Source organism: Parambassis ranga, chromosome 17 (assembly GCF_900634625.1).
Source record: "Parambassis ranga chromosome 17, fParRan2.1, whole genome shotgun sequence".
Classification (NCBI taxonomy): domain Eukaryota; kingdom Metazoa; phylum Chordata; class Actinopteri; family Ambassidae; genus Parambassis; species Parambassis ranga.
Genome location: NC_041037.1, coordinates 17,785,843 through 17,792,421, shown reverse-complemented (window position 1 = coordinate 17,792,421; position 6,579 = coordinate 17,785,843). Strand labels below are relative to the sequence as shown.

The 6,579-nt window shown below is 41.1% G+C and overlaps 1 pseudogene; it reads left to right on the top strand.

Moving 5' to 3' along the window:
- The first annotated feature begins 832 nt into the window (after nt 1-832).
- Nucleotides 833-5,368, top strand: LOC114449717 (mitochondrial ubiquitin ligase activator of nfkb 1-A-like; annotated as a pseudogene).
- The last annotated feature ends 1,211 nt before the right edge of the window (nt 5,369-6,579 follow it).

Genomic DNA, 6,579 nt, shown 5'->3' with positions numbered 1-6,579 from the left:
TTCACACCTAAACACAACCGTACCTGCCAGTACTTCACCACAGGACTCTGATTGGACTGAACCAAGCTTGGTTCAGCTGCAACCCTGAAGGTTGGAGCCTTCAAGGGTGGACTTGTCTCAACTCACAAATTTTGCAAGAACTTCCTTCGCAAGGTATTAAACTTTTGGATTACCATGGAGACAAGACCCATCAGCGATGTCATCATAACTGCAAGATGTCACCTACACTTGGATCACATACAGTACCTGCTTAAGGTCCAAAGCAGCAATTTAGTGTGTGATATGATAACAAAGATGAAGCAGTCAGAATGGCACCCTGAGTCTTTCTTGGTGACACATGAGGTATTTTTACTAAAAGAAACTCATAACAACCTAATTTATACTGATGATGGCATCGTTTCTATTGAAGTGTGTAAATATTTATATGTTTCTGTTCAATCTTCAGTATCACAGAAACCAATAAATCACTGCTACAGGGCACTTCTGCTTTGACTGTGTGTATTTTTGTCCTTCTCGACTATAAAAAGTCAGAGAGCAAAGTAAACAGTCTGCTGTGATTATGATTATGATTTCCTGAGAGAATTTCCAACCATAACAATACTTATTATGCAAGCACTCCTCTGATTAGAGAGACTGTCAAGTAAAATCGGAAAGAAAGTCAAAAAATTTTTTAAAAAAATCAGTTCATCAAAGGGCACCGAGTCCAACCAAGGACACGGTCAGGACAGAAACGGCCAGGATGGAGGGTTTTCTTTCAGCCCAGCCAAAGCGTCTAGCGTTTCTAAGTCAACAGCCAAGCTGCGTGCCTTAAATGATTGGTACTCCCCCGGCGATGACAAGGTCTGGCCCTCTGGAGGAGAAGTGTCAGGCCTTGGAGAGGCAGCCTTTGGGTGAGTTTATGGTTCGAGTTAAAACGTCACGCGTTGTTGTACGAAAAAGGCAACAGAAATGTCCTCCAGAGGATGCCAAACCATCTCGTCAGTGAGATACGATATGTTTCTAAAAACAGCAAATCTGAATATCTGCTGCCATAAGACCGATAAAGCCACATTTCTTCATTCATTTGTTTCCAGATATTGCTTACTTGGCTGATCGGAGTTTACACTGAGTCAGAGCCTGAGCGGGGCGCTTCTTATCTGTATTTTGACTAGCTAATGAAAAGCAGCGCTGTGTGTCACAGCGACGCTGGTATTGTGCATGGTGCCACCTACTCTTATTTTGAAAGGTGCGTTTCGCTTCCGATGTCTGTGGCTCAGCAGTGTAATCAAACAGAGCTTTAAACTAGCTCTAAATGTTTACATCGAACCCCACTGGTCACGTCGTGGTGGTTGTCTTTGAATGTTCTTCACAATACCAGCGTCGCTGTGACACACAGCGCTGCTTATGTTTTGAATGGTGGCTGTAGTTCGGTGGTCCGATCAAAAGGGCCAGAGTTACATATTTCACATGGTTCACATCAAATCCATTCAACGTGACGGTGTCCGTGCTTGTGTATTCTTCCCTATAGCTGAGTTTCGCTGTGAAAAACGCTGCTTTGTGTTGGTTTATTTCGCTTTTAAAGAGGGTCATCTGCCCATGTTAAGTTGTGACTGTCACTGGTTAACATGGGCGTGTTCACCGCATCACTCACGTGTGTTGAACGGCCAGCACCGTGAAGGAGATATGTGCAGGTAAAGCGAAGGGAGACAGTAGCTTGTCCGTGGTGCAGAGAATAAGTGCTGGGTTGGTAATCATATTGCTGTTGTGCAGAGTTTCGAATCCTGCATGGGGCTTTATTTATACATGTGGCTGTTTTGTTTTATAAGCACGTTTTCATTACTTTCTGTGCACGGTATCGACAGGACGGCTGTTTTTATTCAACGCAGATATCTATATCTTGCAACATTTGACGGCCACACAGCATAGGAGTGGTCTCGGATTGTGACGAATCTGCGGAGGCCAACACCAAGCACATCTGGTTGCCTGGAATGTAAACAAATATCACCAGTCAACATGATCCCCAGTTAAACTGGAACACCGGCACTACTGCCGGTGCCGGTGCCGCTCGCTTGGTCCGGCATTTTACTGTTGAAAAAAAATGGGCCCGCAAAGCATCTTGGGATATGTAAGGCCACGAAGGATTCTCATTATTTATGACGTGAATCCCAGCTGCTCAGCTAAAAGCGTCATGTTACCATGGAGACAGAAAGTGGCTATATGGATAACTGTCACTCAGCTTTAGTCGGAGCTTTATCTTATTGATCTTTAGATGGAATCTGATGGTATTGTTTTGTGCTTGTGTTGACATTTTTTTACATTTAATCGAGTAGTTCTTTGACTGATTGCCGTGCAGCGTGTGTAGATACAGATTAGATATAAATGTAACATTCTAGGAAAGTTCAAAAAAGGAGCCTATATACTTTGAAACCTTTGCTGTTGATCTTTAAGAGTGTAAGTAATCTTCTCTAAAGGCAAACACAGACACATCTCTTTGAGCCATCTCCCAACATTTGGTCGATCAATGTTTTTCCAGCTTAACGCAATAATCTTTGTTGCTTGTAACAAACATATATCAACAAATTGCTCTCTATGTTTTATCTTGTATCTATTGGGAGGGATGCCTAAGATAAAAACATTTAGGTTCTAGTTCAATGTTGATTTGTAGGATTTCCTACATTATTTGTACAATTTCTGTCCAAAATGCTTTCATCTTGGTGCAGGTCCAAACACAGTGCAGCAATGTACCTTTCTCTGCCCTGCATTAACACACGTCTAAAACATTTGGATTGAACTTACTTAATCTTGCAGGAGTCAAACTCTCATCAACCATTTATATTTAGACATACAACGTATTAATATCATTGAATTCAGTTTTAGTTTTTTTTATGCATATTGACTGTTAAAAACGTGCATTCATAGCGGTAATTAGTTGTATCTGTTTGTTTTCAGTTTCACACTTTCCTGCTATCCAATAAACCTGTTGAGACGAGCGGACTGTCGTCTTCAGAGTCTTAGAGGGAAGACTGGGAAACTGGCCTGATAAAGGTATAGCAGACTTATACCGAGGACAGCAGTAGTAAGAAGTTTGTTGTTTGTCATCTGGTTGTCACGGTGATGGGGAATATTTGCATCACGTGGTTTAGGTGGTGACAACTGGATTCTATTAAACAGGCACTCACTCACCTGCACGGGTGTTAGGAGGAGAGAAGAAGCTGGGTGGCCACAGTTTTTGTTGACCGCAGCGACCAAAGCGTACCTTTGCACGTTCATCACCGGTTTATTCTTTTGGTTTATGTTTTCATCTCCGCAATGCAGCGTTTTGTTACATGTCCATCTACCATATTAAATCTCATCAAGAGGAAGACGTCTTTAGCGTCTTTTTTATCACACATTAGGCTACAGCGCATCATACAGATAGTTAGGGCCCTTCTCTCCTCTCATCTGGCGACTTTGGAGGTTTGAGGAAGTCGCTATATATACTGCTGCTGTTTAGTTATGTGCAGCTCCTTGTCTTCCACGTACAGACAGACAGTGGCATTCCACTAAATACAGGCATATGAGCCACAGAGCTGTACGAACCCCTGGAAGATCCATACATTCATATATTATAATATATGAGTGACACATGGTGCTAGAGCAGACTGTCCAACTGATAAATCCCAAAACAGGCATTCAATGGCACCAAAACATCCCCAGAAGCTGGCATGCCACTGTCTGTGAGCGGCATGAAGACAAGGAGCTGCACATAACTAAAACAGCGACAGTATATCGCTGAGTGATACAACGCACTAGAGCAGACTGTCAAACTGATGAAGTCCAAAACGGGCATTAAATGGCACCAAAACATCCCCAGAACTGTGGCATGTGAGCCACAGATCGCCACTAACACAGTCACACATGGCACTTTGAGATCGCCACATGCCACTTCATCAAGCGAGGCAGGCCAAATGCCACTTTGGGGTAGACCGACAGGATACGGATTCTCATTTAACTGGACAAGTAAATGAGACAACTGACACAAGTAACAGTAACAGTGTGGTAAAGTTTACGATTTATTGTTAAAGTGAGACTTACAGATTGTTAAGTAAATAACATGTAACAACTCAGTAATAGTTTCAACGTAAACCTCAAGATTAGTATTACTTTATCAGTAACTAAATTTGTAAAACGATAAGTATTTTTAAATGTAATTGTAATATACCAGGTGTGTTTTGCAAATTTTTCGACAATACACACAGTCCAGTAAATCATTGACACTAATCCCTCATTACGTCATACATATTTTTTTCCACCTGCTGTTGGTTCGGAGTTGAGTACATGGCTAAGATGCAGGAAGATGCATCTCACAGTCCTCTTACATGTTTTATGTCTGTGCAGGATTGCTCTTAGGACCGTGACAGGGCATCCAGAGGAAATGGCGAGAGTCTGTCTGGCACTGTGTTTTGGGACCAGCTTGGCCGTTTCAGGCCTTTGCTACTATATGTATAGGAAGAAGAAGAAGACAGTAGATAAACTTGATGTGAGTAAGAATGTATTTCATCAACATTATATAGCAGTAGTCTGCAAAGTAAATTGCGGTTCCGAATGCTAATACTTACAGAGGGACGTGTTTTTGCCAAGAAACTGTTGCATTCAGTGCATGCTGACTTAGCTCACTAGTCTCTGACAAAAAAGTACACCATGCAAAAATGCTTGAGAAAAGTTCTCCTACTTGTTTAACCTTTAACATGTTGTTGATGATGGTCATGCAGCGTAACGTGCAAGTTTGTAAAACCTCTAAACCATCAATATGTGCCATCTGACTATCTGTGTGTCATATTCAGAATGCCCCCCACATCAACATAGATGGAAAACTTAAAGACACTTTGGAGGTTACACCAGGAGCATGTCTGCAGTATGCTGTTGTTAAAGGTAACCAGAACTGGATCATTTCTAATACAAACAAGTGATGATTATGTATTTCCACTTCATACTGTATGTTTGTGTATATATTGTAGGTGTTGTGAAGCCTGATGGCGAGCCACTGAGGAGTCAATGAAGACATTGCTGGTGTGTTGCACAAACTCAAAGTCAGAAACCACAGTCAGGGATGGAGCGCCTGTTACAAAATGTGGTGAGAAGTGAAACAAGAGAATGACATTGTGCGGCATTATCAGTGACTGCTGTAGCCAGAGCCAGCCATGACTTTATATTTCTTTAAAGTCAGCAACACTCAACAATACATGGGTCATGGATGTAAACTGTGACTTCAATTGCTAGCACAGAAAAGAGCATTAGTGCCCTGATTGCAGACCTTCAGTTTCAGTATGTTTGATAAACTCCAAATAAACATCACGTGTGTGTAGATTTAAAATACCTATCTTTTCTCTGCTCTTTTCAGGATTCGTGAGCAAGTCTTGCACAAACAAGTGAGATCGGTGCCCTTCGTATTAATGGGTTCAGATGAGACTGCAGTCCGAGTCCATTGTCCACTGCAGGCCTCTGGATTGAAAATGAATATGACCGACCAGAAGTTTTACCAGCTCCATGGATTTGTTGGTCGTGGACAGCATTTCAGCATAGTGAATGTCACAGGCCACGTGGAGACCGAGAAAATGCTTAAAGTCAGTTACCAATGCTCGTTATTTTGATAACTAATTCAAAATGTTTGTTGCTTATCACTAATAATTTACATAGTAACAATACATTATGAACATATGCACTTTTTTTCAGGTGGGCACAACTGTTACTGGTGTAGGCGAGCTGACGCTGGACACAGAGGGCACCCTGAATCTTAGACCCCCCTCTGATGGATCTCCGTACATTCTGAGCATGGCAGGCTATGACACTTTGCGAAATGAATACAAGGCTGCGAAGAGGCTGTGGAAGAATGTTACATGTGCTTTAGTCGGTGCAGCGTCACTCTGCTGGGTTGGCCTGCGTTACTACCAACACTGAAAGCTTCGCTGCACTGAAAGAAATGACTGGTAAGATTTACTTAAAGAAATCTCTGTAACAATTTGCACAAATATTTTTAAGTAAATTTTAATGCTGCAATAATAAGTAAGACTTACTTTGTAGATTTAATTACAGTTTACTTTTGTGAAGATATTAAGTTTAATTGCATTTAAGTTGATATGTTTGTAAAGGTTGCCTCATAATCACCTTTTTACATGGCTGTTTTAGAATTGAGAGAAAAGAGGTTATTATTTCTCATCACATATAAATGTCATGTATGTATATTTGTCACCTTCCAATCTACGCTGCGGAGGTGTGGGATCCCTGTGCGGAACATTTAAATGTCTTTACAGAGGACACAGGGGAGGACAATATAATAATATGTAATCAAAACATTAGGTAAATTTTACCTTTTAGTTATAAAGGAACTAAGTAGAATATCTTTCTACACACAAACACGGCCAAATACTTTTTTTTTATTAGAACTTTTGTGTTGAACAATTAGATCTAAGCATCCATAATTGTAACAGTGGCCACAGTAAATAAAACATTTACCCACTGATCTAGACTGGTCATAGAAAAAGGACAATGGTACTGAAGGCTGCTGATGTTTCAGTTCACTTGGAATAACATGTTACCAAAAATAAGAAGATATCACTAGTT